The sequence below is a fragment of the Canis lupus genome, chromosome 8 (genome assembly GCF_048164855.1).
Source record: "Canis lupus baileyi chromosome 8, mCanLup2.hap1, whole genome shotgun sequence".
Classification (NCBI taxonomy): Eukaryota; Metazoa; Chordata; class Mammalia; order Carnivora; family Canidae; genus Canis; species Canis lupus.
Genome location: NC_132845.1, coordinates 5,280,389 through 5,295,465, shown reverse-complemented (window position 1 = coordinate 5,295,465; position 15,077 = coordinate 5,280,389). Strand labels below are relative to the sequence as shown.

Below are 15,077 nucleotides of genomic sequence, written 5' to 3'. Positions count from 1 at the left end.
TACAGATTACAGTCGGGCCCCCTAGGAAAATGTCAGCCACTATCATGCCACAACTCTCACGATTCACAAAGTAAAATACTTAGGGAAAGAGGAAAGCCAGCTTATCACACAGACATTGTTTTTTGTTTTTTTTTTTTTTTCTATTTGAAGGGCCAGGGACTTTGAGCTCCCAAACCCATCAGAACAGGTTTTTAGTTATTTAGCTAATTTGCCTCGGATTACAGCATGTGGCCTGTGCCATGAGCTGGACCTCCTGAAAATGGCTGACTTGTGTGTGAGAAACCTGTGGGTATTGGCCTCATTCTCCTCGTATTGACATGTAATAAAGGTCTCTATTACAAAGTCATCTTAATACAGGGAAAAAAAACACAACCCATCATGAAATGTACTTTCTGTGTGTGCTCATGAGCGAGCCTGTGAGTGTGTGCAGGTGTTTCCATGTGTGGGTAAATACAACGAGGCCAGTCTGTATGTGTCAATGAGAACTACTAAAAATGACCAAAAATAGAAAAAGTAGTGGCTCAGGCACTCAGCTAAAGGAGACATCTCTTGGGTTTAATTTGCCTAAAGAGGGAAAAAATACATGATTTCCCAGGCCTTGAGGAAAGAAGGACTTTGTATCTAGTTTGCTTTTGGAGTGTGATAACGAGGTAGTGAAAAAAAGATAATGCCTAGTTCCAGGTAAGAGGCCATAATATGAAACCAGGAAGGGCTGGATTCAGATTTTTGTAGGACTGAAGGCTTATTCATCTTGGGAGGGTCCTTCCTCAGAAAAACTATCTGAAATTACAGATATGAAGTTAGGCAGAAAACCTCAGAAAAGGCCTATAACCCAAGGGGTACCGACCTTAAGCTTCATTATCTTCGCTAGAGATTTTTCTGCAGCCTGGAAAACAAGAAATCTCTTGAAGGCGAAGGAAAGAATTCATGAGAAAATGTCACTGTTGGAGCTGCAGAACCTTCATTTATCTCACGAATAGCGGTGGTCACCAATCAGGCAAGAACTGAATGTTAAATTTGTATAATTCGCAGTACTTCAAAATTGATATGCATGGTTCCCAGAAATCAAGAAATGTTTGAACTGATGTTTAATAACCTAATAACCTCTATATTTCATACCAACACCTCTTTTATCATTTCAGGATAATCTCTGATTAACAGCCAGAAATAGGCTAAGGTAACAGATGCTCAAATCTCAGCATCTTAGCCCAACCCAGTTCATTTCTCACTGAAACTACATGTCCAGTGGGACTGAGGAAGATGCCACCATTTTATAGCTTCAGCATCTGTTACACATCGCCTCCAAGTCTATTATAGCAAGAAAGAGAGCGTCGTGGAAAGAAGGTAGTCCAACAGCTCTTGAGGGCCTTGGCTCCGAAACTGATACATGTCACATCTGCTTACAGCATTTTTCCCCCAGAACTTTTCACATGGATTTGCCTAACACAGGGGCTTTGGGAAATGCTGGGGAGCAGATAAAATGTTCTGAGTACTCACATGGCCATACCCACCTCTTGAGTATGGGTACTCTAAAGAGAGTACAACAATCACAAGGAGAATTCCTTCCTAATCTTTATACAGACATGAAAGCTTAAGGTCTAAACTATATATATTTCATAATTAACATGGTGATTGATACACAGCGAGCCCATAAATGTGTTTGTTGAGTAAAAAAATCGAATAAAGAAATAAATGGAGTACAGACCATTCACAATGATTCTAATTCCTGTAAGAAGTAAAAAGCAAGCTGTGTTCCTAAAATATCCAGCAAGAAAGCCCTAATATTATAACTTAACTCTGTGCTTTTCTTTGCCTTCTGTACCTTTTTTTCAGGTCTGGTCTGATTATGACTTTTCCTAACTCAAATCATTTGTGATTCAAAAATCTTATATTGTGCCCAGTCAGCCAAGTTTAATAAAAAACTTGAACTCAGAATCCTTACTAGAATTGATGTAATATTAAAAAAAAATTGATCTTGAGAAATTTAATGTAAAGAAGAGTAATGTTGGGCCCATGTCAACTATACATCTACATGGCATTTGCCTCAGAAAGAGCTAAGCAAATAGGAGTTTTCATTAGAGAAATTTATTTAGAAAGGAATTTTCTAATTCTAATGAATATGATTGCATGACTACTTTATTAATGATATTTATTTGGATTGATATGTAGATTTATTCATCTCTTATGACTATTATTTAAATGCTTTTTCTCATGCCATGTTTTCTCATTTGTAATATTATCAATATCATTTATTTATCAAATGATTTTACAAGTTACTGCCATCTTAAATGAATTGATTTCTTCTAGAATATATTTTGTATGATTATTTACATTACATAGCTTATTGCATTACAAACTGTTTGAGGGACATTTTCTCTCTTACCTACCACTGGCTGAGGTCTGGTACTATCCTAAAATATTGTGTATGGAAAATCCCTCCCACATCACCATTTTTACTACTGCTTTCCAAAGAATTATAAAATCCAGCAGGGTTCACCTGATTTTTGCCTTTTCCTTCCTCCTATAAATTACAGACAATATCCTTGTTCTGAAGTACTAGCTTCCCTTTGAGAAAACTAGCTTACACCCTTATTTCATGGTGTCTGAGCCCATCACCAACTAAGAGCCTTGGGGATCCATTTCCACTAATGGACTCTGTACTCCCCAGTGTAGTTAATTTCACCCTTCTGGTCAGAAAGAGTTAATGTCCTTTGCTACCAGGGTGTAACATATACAATGGGAAGAAGATGATACCCTGTGTTTTTCCAAAATGGACATCTTTACAAGTCATTAACAATTTTATCTTCCAGAAGTTTCCTCTATTTTTTTTTTCTTCCAGAAACTTTAAACTTATACAATATGAAACCATCACTCTTTGGAAAGGGCATTTCAACAGATTTGATTTTCTTATATATTTTTGCCTTTCGCACAACTTGATGAGTTGCTTCATTAATCTCTTGGTCTCCCTGCCTCTCCTCCATCTGGCATCACTAGCAGATGGAAGCAGAATTGCTCAGATATAAAGGGACAGACTCCAACTACAAATATATCACAAAGATAGCAAACAAAGATACTTTGTGATTATTGGATGGTAAAAATTACATAAACTCCATCTATTATTTAATATAAGTGTTATTAAATGTGGGCTTTCGCAATCTACACTTGTGGTATATAAACTGTGTACATAACTGCTTATATAAACTATAACCTAGTGATCGTGATACATAAACTATGACTTAGTGATTGTAATTTGTATATTTATTCACCAAATATTTGTTAAATACTTACTATAGGCCATGAAATTAACTAGGGATAAAATGAAGTACAAAATAAGATACTCTCTGTTCTCAAAAATATATAAACAATAGTTTCCAGGATACCAAGAGTATTCAGTATACACATAAAAAATACTTAGGGTAGAAGGTTTACATACATGTGCTGTGCTGCTGTTGCCTAACCTTCCCACATAAAACCTCCATAAAAGCTTGAAGGCAAACTTTACCCAACTTTACTTAGTATGTATTAGAGCCAACCCATAGCAATCAGTCGGTCAACCCATTTTTCAAGAAACAAATCTTTACCGAGCTCCCACTATACACAATATATTGTGCTTGGCCTCTGATCAATGCAAAGAATTGTAAGGCAGTTCGTCTTTTTCACTCAAGGAATTAAACAGAACATGGTACCAGAGGGGAGGTGCATGGGGCAATGTGTAAATAGTTAATGAGAACCAAGGAGTGCATTTGTGACGAGCACTGGGTGATGTATGGGACAGGTGAATCACTCTATTATATACCCGAGACTAATATAACACTGTATGTTGACTATCTTGGAATTAAAATTAAAAAAAAAAAAAAAGAAATAAGAAAAAAAAAATTTGGTCAGATACAAAATGCACATGAGATGGTAAATACAATACTAGAGAACATGTGCTGCATCCATCCCAACTGATTCATACAGAAATGTATACGGGCCATCCCTATTTGGAAGTTCGGTAAGGACCTCACTCTACCACAAAATGCACACTCATCTCATCCTCCATCCCACCAAGGCTACTCTTCCCTATTCCTTCTGTGTAAGGCAGACACCAAGGCATCATTCCGGATCCCACTACTCCACTGTCCCCCTTTTTCCCTTTCATCTAAAAATCAATAAACTCCACTTGAAATAAATTCCACTTGAAATATTTAAAATCTATTTCTTAAACCGAAGTCCTTCTCGCTGTCATGAGTTCAAACTCTTGTCATCTTTCACCTGGATATATTGCAATGAGGCTGCTTCAGGCCTCCTTCCAGCCTTTCTGTCTCCACCCCTAAAGCACACTGAACTTTCGAAATATGAACCCAGACCCGTTTCGCTAAAAAATCAACCCTAATGCCTCCCTGCTGCCTTCAGATGAAAATCCAAGCAACTTCACGTGGCACAGAAAGCCCCTTAAGTGTAGTTTCTCCTCCTGCCCCCAACCTCATCCCCATCTGGCATTTACTACTCTGTGTTCCAGCCACACACGGCCGTTCTGAAGATGGTGCCACTTTTGCCTACAACGCTCTGCCTGCCCCCCCCCCCCAACACCTACTGCTTTGGTTTACTCATATTCATAATTAAGAGACTGCATACATATACCTTCTTTGGAAAACCGTGTTTCTCACTCCACCCTTCTAATTCCCTTCTGAATGTGGTGTCCCTCCCATATGTGCGTCTGGCCCTATACATAGCTGTCATTATTTCTTAGTACATAGTGATCTATTTGCCTATTGACTTTCTTCCATAGGCTCTAAGTTTCATGAGGTTAGAGACCTACCCTTTCATCATTTTCTAATCAGCAACCCACACAGTGCACTTGGTAGACATTCGTTAAATTGAATCAATACGTAGCATAAATAGGAGAGAACGCAATTAGCTTAAAAGATCTATTGGAAATAAAACCAGGTAAGAAGCAAATGACCCAGCAAACGTTGTCCATCAGACACAGAAGCTGCTCAATTAATGCTAGCTCCCTTTCTCTGGAATTGTCTTTTGAAAATTGATTGCAATCACCATAAGTAAAGGGAGGAAAAGGAGTTTTCTAAATTGGGGGTCGTATCAGCTTCAGCTTCAAAAAAATATTTGGGGAGTAAAGGGAGTTTAGTACTTAAAGAATGTGAGTTGTGGAGGAAGGGAAGACCTGCATGGAACAGCTGGGTGACTGGGCAACCAGTCATCGACTCCTGCAGCCAGAAGCACAGGTGGGGATGCGGGGCCGTGGCCAAGTGCAGGGAGCTGCAGCAGCTGGGGGCCCTGGGGGTTAGTTGATAACATGCACTTCAGCACAGGGAGAAAGATTAGAAGAAAAAGGGAGAAGATAATAATAATTGGCTGAGGTCAGACAGCAGATACAGGCAATGCAGCAAGGAGACAGGTTCAGAAAACTGGATTGAACAGGTGAAGTAGGCTTGGGAGACTGGGTGTGGAAACAGGAAAAGTTTGGAGTCGGGAGTTAGAACATTTAGTTTTAAAAGTTCAGTTCTGCCTTTAGTAGCTATATGACCTGATTAAGTGCTTAATTTTCTAAGCCTCAGTCACTTCATGTGGAAAATGGGGATAAATCCTGCAGGTAGTGTCCTAAGGATCAAATGAAATAATGTGTATAAATAACGTTCCAGGGCTTATTAAGCCTTCTGTAAAATTTAAGTACAATGTTATCATTATAGATGGTTGGGTCTCTCAGGGCCCCTTTGGTATCTGTTGTTCTTAGGTTATTAGGCACAGAATCACAGTGAACTTTTTTTTGAGAGAGAAAGAGAGCGAGCACAAGCAGGGGGTGGAGGCACCCCCTCCTCCAAGAGGGGGAGAGAGAGAATCTTAAGCAGGCTTCACACCTGCCGATCGAAGTCGATGCAGGGCTTGATCTCATGACCCTGAGATCATGACTTGAGCTGAAATCAAGGGTCCGGCACTAACCAACTGAGCTCCCCCCGCCCTGGGAGGCCCCGCAATGAACATATTTTTGAACAAAGGAATGGAGGCATCTCTCTATGTATCAGTCTAGCATGTAAGTATATTGCCCTTTAAATATCTGTAATCTGCTCCTCTGGTGTATCTTATGCTGAGAGAAGTGTGTTATATGATTTTCATTAGATTGTATTTTCACTGAAGACCGAAATAGTATCCATCGTCCTACTTTCCAGGGTACCTGATGTAATCTAATGCTGTGCACACAGTTGACAACTGACCAATGTCGTCAACAGCAGCAACTGTATCAGCTTGTCTCATACAACCTATAAGTCTCTCAAACTGCAAATGAACAGAGAGAGAGAAAGAGAGAGAGAGAAAGGCATTTTCTGTCTGAAATGAATTGACCAACCATGAAAAATAGCTAAAACAGGTAAGCAAAATGAAATAAATTATATCAATTCATGTGTGAAAAGGCAGCACTTGAATAAACATAAAAATAACTTGTATTGTTCACTTTTAACTTTAAATGGCGAGGCTAGAAATTATCATAAGAACATTTTTCAGGGGATCCCTGGGTGGCTCAGCAGTTTAGTGCCTGCCTTGGGCCCAGGGCGTGATCCTGGGGTCCCGGGATCAAGTCCTGTATTGGGCTCCCCGCATGGAGCCTGCTTCTCCCTCTGCCTGAGTCTCTGCCTCTCTCTGTGTCGCTCATGAATAAATAAGTAGTCTTTAATTAAAAAAAAAACACAACATTTTTCAGATGACCTTGTCCTACTTGAAATCATAAAAAAAAATCTATGGAAATTTTCATTTTCAGATCACAGTGCATTTTTCAAATAGTTAAGAAAATCAACAATGTTATTGCTAAATCTTCAAGTTTCAGATAATGACCAGTTTTCTGACCAATTGTTTTCTCTCCATTGTGTGCAAAACTAGATCATAAAGAGAGGCTTTATTTGTCTTGAACTTTCAGTATCATTGGCCAAATATCCAAGAGGCTTTAACCCAGAATTCCAAGTATTTCCAAATGAAAATGTGTAGGCATATTTAAAATGGAAACCAACAGCACAGTGGCATATAGATTTAATTTTTTTTCCCTCAGTATCAATGTCGTGAAAAAAGTTTTCTGTAAGTACAGAATTGATTTGTTTGAACGTCGCGCAAAAATAGAGAAAGGAGAGGTGGGACTCTCAAGCTATCAATCATGAGAGCAACTAAAAATCAGATTAGTCACTAGCAGAACTACTGCATCATACACATTTTATCTATTTGTTCCTTCATTAAGTGAGTAAATATGAGCATATAACTATGATTCTTTTTTCATTTCTGGTCTTAATTGTAGTCAACGGATTTTAACCCCGGTATGTCATCATTGAACCAATAGACTAGCAGCTCTTATAGATTTAATTTACCTATTTAGGGGATGGGACCATCTATATTGGAGGCAAGTAAATAAAGAGGGAATGAAATTACTTTCCAGGAAAGCACCAAAAAGGAGATATACCAGGACTATATTATTAAGTGTCTACTGAATCAGATGAATGGGTTAAAAGAAAAAAAAAAAAAAGCTAGCTAAAACAGGTAAGCAAAATGAAATAAATTATATCAATTCATGTGTGAAAAGGCAGCATAAACAAAAAATGTTTTTAAACTGAATCTTAGTATCTAACCACTTTAAAAATACTTTTAAAATTAAAATAAAGCAACGCATGTAGGCCATAGCTTTCATGGCATGCTCTCTCCACAGCAGGTGATGGGGGCCTGACACTACAGGTGAGGCTCTCTAATAACTGTAAGGAATGTGACTTCCAACAAACATATTTCTGCTCATCAGACCTCTTATCTCCCTTTGTCTCTGAAAATTGCAACTCAGAATTGAATTAAAAGTGAAATTTCATAAAAGTTTTGAAGATTAACCACCATTAAGAATGAATAGAATCGTTGATAAGATTATGGGTTCAAATCCTGAGCCCAGCCTCCAGCACCTCACAAAAAGGTCTCATGTGTCTTCCCAGAGTTTAAAAATGTACCAGTATAAAACCTATCTTTGAATGACAATAATTGAACTAGCATCCTCATTTATAAGATAATTAGAGTGTTCTTCATAGAATCATTAGGAGACGTCAATGCTCTACTCAGGGTCTGCTACACAGTAAGCACTTAATTAATGGGAGTTGTTATTGTTATGCTGAGGGTGGTGGATCTTCTAATCATGGCACCCAGATTTCTAATTTTTTTAAAAAATATATTTTATTTATTTATTCATGAGACACACAGAGAGAGGGGTGGTGGGGCAGAGACACAGGCAGAGGGAGAAGCAGGCCCCATGCAGGGATCCCAACGTGGGACTCGATCCCAGGTCTCCAGGATCATGCCCTGGGCTGAGCCACCCGGGCTGCCTCCAGATTTTTCTTAAAGAAAGGAGCAAACAAAAAAAAAAAAAAAAAAGAAAGGAGCAAACAGTACTGTTCCCTGAGATTCACTTGACTAATTGTCACTACTACTTCGCATGTATACTCATTACCAGTGGGCTCATTTGTTGAAGTATGATTCATACATGTAATACTGTTCCATTTACGGGGCTCAGGATTCCTACTGATACAAAGGCTAATCAGAAGAGTGGCAGGTTTCTATCATTTATCATAAACAAAACCTCATATCCTGAGGGTAGTATTGATTCAGCCTATTGAACAAGGAGATATAAAATGGAAGCTTTTGAAATCAGTAGAATTTGAACTTCATGTCCCCAAAGTAATAGCCCTATAACCATCGTGATCCACTAGAGAAATCCCAGCTCTAGAGGCTCCTTGGGACCATTGTTTTCATGTCATTATAGGACCTGCTCCTGGAAGGTGTGTTGAGAGGACTTTCTTCAGGGCAAGGCATTATTGTAGGCACGAGGCAAGCTGTTCACTCAGCCGTTGCTGTCCGTTCCTGGTCCCGGGAAGTCATCTGGAGGTATGCCTTTCACCGCAGTAATTCAGATAATGTGCTATCTTCAATGTCTTTGACCTAACCTTCTGTTTGTTAGTTATTATTTTTTTATTGTTATTTATTTTAATTTCAGTATAGTTAAGATACAGTTTTATCTTCATTTCAGGTGAAACTAATCACTACACTATAGTGATTCAACAATGATATACATTACTCAGAGCTCATCATGATGAGTGTGCTCTTTAATCCCCAACACTTATTTGCCCCCCCCAACACCCCCCCACCCCCGACCGCTGGTAACCATTAGTTTGTTCTCTATGGTTAGGAGTTTGTTCCTTGGTTTGTTTCTCTCTTTCCTTTTGTTTGTTTTGTTTCTTAAAGTCCACATATAAGTGAAATTATATGGTATTTGTCTTTCTCTAGCTCACTTTTTTGGCCTAGCATTATACTCTCTAGTTCCATACGTGTTGCAAATGGCAATATTTCATTCCTTTTAATGACTGGATAATGATCTGTGGTAAACGTATACCATATCATCTTCATCCATTCATCTGTTGATGGACACTTTGCTTCCATAATTTGGCTTTTGAAAATAATGCTACCATCAACAGGGGTGTGTGTATCCCTTTGAATTAGGGTTTCTTTATTCTTTGAGTAAATACCCAATAGTGTGATTACTGGATTGTAGGGTAATTCTATTTTTAATTTTTTTGAGGAGAATCCATACTGTTTTCCACAGTGGCTGCACCAGTTTGTATTCCCACCAACAGTGCACAAGGGTTCCTTTTTCTCCACATCCTCAGCAACACCTATTATTTCTTGTGTTTTTGATTTTAGTCATTCTAACAGGTGTGAGGTGATACCTCATTATAGTTTTGATTTACATTTCCCTGATGATGAGTGATGTTGAGCATCTTTTTATGTGTCTGTTGACCATCTGGATGTTTTTCTCTGGAGAAATAAATGTCTATGTCTTCTGCCCATTTTTAACTAGATTATTATTATTATTTTATTCTTTAATTGTATCAGTTCTTTTTACATTTTGGGCACTAACTCTTTATCAGATATGTCATTTGCAAATATCTTATCCCATTCTGAAGGTTGCCTTTTAGTTTTGTTGATTGTTTCTGTCACTGTGAAGAAGCTTTTTATTTTGATATAGTTCCAGTAGTTTATTTTTGCTTTTGTTTTCCTTGCCTCAGGAGACATATCCAGAAAAATGTTGTTATGGCCCATGTCAAAGAGGTTATTGCCTGTGTTCTCCTAGGATTCTAATAGTTTTGGTCCCATATTTAGGTCTTTAATCCATTTTGTTTATTTTTGTGTCTGGTATAAGAAATTGGTGCAGTTTCATTCTTTTGCATGTTGCTGTCCAGTTTTCCCAACACCATTTGTTGAAAAGATTGTCTTTTCCCCATTGCATATTCTTCCATCTTTCATTGAAGATTAATTGACCATTATGATTATGGGTTTGTTTCCAGGCTTTTAATTCCATTTTATTGACGTATGTGTTTATTGTTGTGCCAGTACCATACTGTTTTGATGACTAAAGCTTTGTAATATAACTTGAAGCCCAGAATTGTGATGGCTCCATCATTTTTTTCTTTTTCAAGTCTGCTGTGGCTGTTCAGGGTCTTTTGTGGTTCCACACACATTTTAGGATTCTTTGGTCTAGCTCTGTGAAAAATGCTGTTGGTATTTTGATAGGGTTTGTATTAAATCTGTAGATCACTTTGGAGAGTAGAGACATTTGAACAATAGTCGTTCTTCCAATCCATAAGCATGGGATGTCTTTCCCCCTTTAATCTTATACGAAAATGAAATAGCAGAAATTTATTCTCTGATATTCCTAAAACTTATCAGTACCACTCTTTGGCGGCAACACTTTCTCCTTGTTATTATAGTTATTTGTAAACGACTTGACATCCCTTTATTGTATGACCACATTTTATCATCACAAAGTATACTACACACACAAAAGTATATGTGAAGTGTGTTAGCTTACACACAGCATATACTCAATAAATTTTATTTCCTCAGAGGATACTTCCTTCTCTGTCAGGTCCTCGTTTTCTGTTTTCATTTCATGCTTTATTTCCTGACGGACTTTTTACAATGTTAACTAATCAACTAACTAATTAATTATAGCAATTTATTTAATATATATTTTCCTAATAGATTCATGAGGACAGTTATTGTACCTGCATTACGGACCACTATTTTTGCACCCAGCATAGCGTCAATAGGCATCAGAGGCTAGTTTCTACATGGATGAAAGATGCTGAACCAATTTCTTCCTCCTTTCACAGTTACAAAACTCATATTTTATTCTGTTGTCCCATAAGGCTAGTTTGTTTATCCTCTGTTTATGTCTCATAATACGTTAGACCTCCGTGTGGGTACATTACTTACACCCAACAGGACAAATCTGGGCCTGCATTTTCTCCAATGGAACAATCCTCTTCTTGCCCTCTCTGTCTCATAAAGGAGTATTTTGAGAGTTAATCATGCAGTTAACACATTTTCCAGAGTCCTTGTTTCTGTTTTTCTCGCTCAGTACTCACCTTTTGGTCATTTTCCTGATCATTAATACTTGAAGTGTACTTGCTTTGTGAAATGTGTTGGTAGAGGTTTAGCAAGGGAGTGATTTATGTTATCTCTGCTATTTCCTACACTCTGCTATGTTAGTCAAGAATTGAGTATGTATCTGAGAGAATGATCCCAAATGATATTTATATCATGAGTTTTCCTCGTGGCAAACTCAGGCTAAATTAAAAAGCAACTAAACACAACCATAAGAGATGTTTAATTCATCTAGTTAGATTAGTATTTTTCTGGCTGTTATTGTCATAGCTCTATTGGAAACCGAAATCTGAGGAACGGTACCAGACCATTCCAACTGGTCTTAAGGGTTAACTTGCTTCAAACTTATGAACAACTTGCTTGCTGACCTAGTTCCCTCAGCCTGCAGCAGAACTAACATACTTTCCTTGAGATTTACAGAACATGGGCCTTGAGAAGAGAGGGACCAAACTTTCCCAGAAAATTAGGGGGTGACTGTATTTGAAAATAGCTGCCATGGATGTCGGCAAGTATGTTGAGAAGCATGTCAACACGTGACTAACCGCCTGGGCACCTGCTTCTCTTACACACAGCCCCCTTCCCTTTTTCCATTCCTTCCCCTTTAAAACTCTCTGGCTTTGCCTGGAAGGGGAAGAGATGGCCTTTGAGACATTAGCCCATCATCTTGCCAGCTTCCCAAATAAAGCACTTCCCTTTCTCATCATCACTTCTCTTTTGAGTATTGATTTTTAAGCGGTGAGCTGCTAAACTGAGGTCAGAATCAGTTTTGTTTCAGGTAACAAACTATATATTTTGAGGAACAAATATTTAACTTTAGTTAAGCGTATAAAGTGATATTAGATAGCAAGTTGTCCAGAATTCTTCAGAAGTTTACAGTTTATAAATAGAATGGAAATGTGTATATTATTGATATTATAAGTCACCTTAAATGAAATCAGCCTCCTCTCCATCCCACCAAAAATTGAAAAACAGGCTTTCTATTTACTGTGGAGAGTCAAAACCAGAAATGTATCCCCGTAGAAACTTTAGTTTCTCCAAATAAGAGTTTCGTTATCTTTGTTATCTTTCTACATGATGCAGACAACTGGCTTGTCCCTAAGCAATCATGTTGTAATCAGTCAATAGAGACAGTAAACAAGGGTCCCACTGTCTCTCCAATATTTCACTCCTCCAATAAAATGATTTGCAGAGTTAGTTTAATGGAGTGCTGTCACCAGATTAATGGCCTGGCTTTGAAACCATGTCACTCCTTGACTGGACATGTTTTTGATAGGTGTCCTGGCATATATAGTTCCAAGAAAGAACCCATTAGCCCGCAACAATGTTGTATTTCTCCGAAGCATTCAAAATTTGCACTTTGTGGTAATAAGCCAAATTATCATATTTGTGCTTCTTTATTTTACAAAAAAAAATGTATTAGCTTTTTGCTTTGTTTTGCTTTTATTCTTGCAAGGTGACCTAATGGGTTGTGGAAAGCTATGCAGCTTTATGATTCCTGTTTGACAAGGTAGAGTCATAAGATCCTTTAAAGTGCAGTATTTTTCTCTTCTCTTTTTTATTTTTATTTTTTTTATTTTTCACACTTTCCTTTCCAATAAGGGGCATCCGTGTGTGTGTGTGTGTGTGTGTGTGTGAGAGAGAGAGAGAGAGAGAGAGAGAGAGAATTAACTCGATGTGCAAAACAAAGGAGCTTATTTTATGCACAAAGACCTACTTCACTTCTGTACCTTCCTTAGTATCTCAGAATACCTGTCGCCTTTTACATGTTTTCTTTGTGTGTCAAACATTTCTATGTTCTAAAGCAAAGCAGAGAAGTATTTCTGGTGCCCGGAAGCTTTGCCCTTCAAGGGAGACATCTGCTTTAGTCATGCATCTTTAGTGTCCAAGCCTTTTAAGTCTGGCCACCTTATAATGAGGTGCTTTGGGGGCATCAGCAGCTAACTGTATTGGGATGGAATCCAACATAAATTTACCTTACATAAAATGTTACTTGTTTTGTAACTGATAAGAACAATATTCTAGCGTATTAAGATTTGTGAAACTTATTTCCTAAAATGAGTTTAGGGTGATGCCTGGGTGGCTCAGATGGTTAAGCATCTGCCTCCAGCTCTGGTCATGATCTCCAGGTCCTGGGATCAGGTCCCCTGCTCAGCGGGGAGTCTGCTTCTCCCTCTCCCTCTGCCTTTGCCCCCCACCCGTGTTCTCTCTCTCTCTCTTTCTCAAATAAACAAAACCTTTAAACAAAGTAAAGCAAAATAAAAAAAAATAAAATGGACTTGGGGGACAGTTCCATTCACAGAAATTCAGTATCAGGAGTAACCAAACAAGTATCTTTCTCTGAATAATTTGATTTTACTAACTTAGCCATTCAGAAAAATCTTGCCAAGTACTTACTGTATGCGAGGAGGGCATTCCTGGGTGCTAAGAGTAGAACAGTGAACAAGACAATATATGATGCTGGCCCTGAAGGAATTTAAAGAGTAGTAGAGTCTCTCATGTTCTGTCTCCCTTTCTGATACTTCCCACTCATTTTTTCTCCTTTCCCCTTTATTCCTTTTCACTATTTTTTATATTCCCCAAAAGAACATGAGAGACTTCTAACTTTGGGAAATGAACTAGGGGTGGTAGAAAGGGAGGTGGGCGGGGGGGTGGGGGTGACTGGGTGATGGGCACTTGATGGGATGGACTGAGGGGGGCACTTGATGGGATGAGCACTGGGTGTTATTCTATATGTTGGCAAATTGAACACCAATAAAAAATAAATTTATAAAAAAATAAAGAGTAGTGGAGGAGACAGGGATACACGGGTAATTACAATAGAGTGCTAAGTGCTATCTGAAGAGTTAAGTACTGAATGCTGTGGCAATACTTGATGGTGGTGGAGGGCAGCACCTAATCTAGCCTTTGAAAATTCAGGAAAGTTTTATACTAGGATTAAGGGCTCAGTTGAGTTAGCCACAGGAAGTAAGGGATGATATAGAAAGCATATTCTGGGCAGAAACAAAAGTAAGAGCGATGACCTAAATAAAAGGCAGAGAAAACAGGGCAAATTCAAAGAATTGAAATTCATTTAATTAAGGGCCTGAAAGGCATTATCAGAACATGAGACCTTATCCTGAGAGAGCAGTTGCAGGACAATATAGGGCTTTAAGGAGAGAAGGGACACAATTAAATGGGGGATTTAGAAAGATTATCTTGGGTCTAAAGTGGAGAATGGGTTTGAGTGGGATAAGATTGGAGGCAAGAAGCCCATTAGGAGGTTGTTGAAACAATTCAGGCAGAAGATAGTGAGGCTGGGTGTTAGGTAACGGAATAGGGCATGACTAGGGTGGACAGTTGAAGAGATATTGTGTCAACTTAATTTTGGGATTTCTGGGCTCCACTACTATGAAACAAAACAACACAGTTTTTTGGGCCTCCCCATTTGTGATCCTTTGTCACGGCAGCCCCAGAAAGCCAATGCAAGTAGGAAAAGGAAGATTCCAGCCAGACACAGATGCAAATTTGCTAGCTAGTGGAGCTGTTCAGAAGGGAAAGGCCACGCTGGTCTAGCACAGGCAAATGTTTCCCATTAACTGGACCATCCTACCACATGAAGTGAGTCCAACGTTTCAGTGTCCTGTCTG

At 38.5% G+C, this 15,077-nt stretch overlaps 1 long non-coding RNA gene across 1 annotated transcript in view; it reads left to right on the top strand.

Annotated features, from left to right (window-relative positions):
- Positions 1–213: 213 nt before the first annotated feature.
- LOC140637517 (uncharacterized) overlaps positions 214–15,077 on the top strand; it is a 69,383-nt gene continuing 54,519 nt past the window's right edge. The window contains exons 1-3 of the long non-coding RNA XR_012034611.1: positions 214–1,344; positions 6,168–6,364; positions 8,771–8,892. This is a non-coding gene — a long non-coding RNA (uncharacterized lncRNA). The remainder of the gene's footprint in view (positions 1,345–6,167; positions 6,365–8,770; positions 8,893–15,077) is intronic.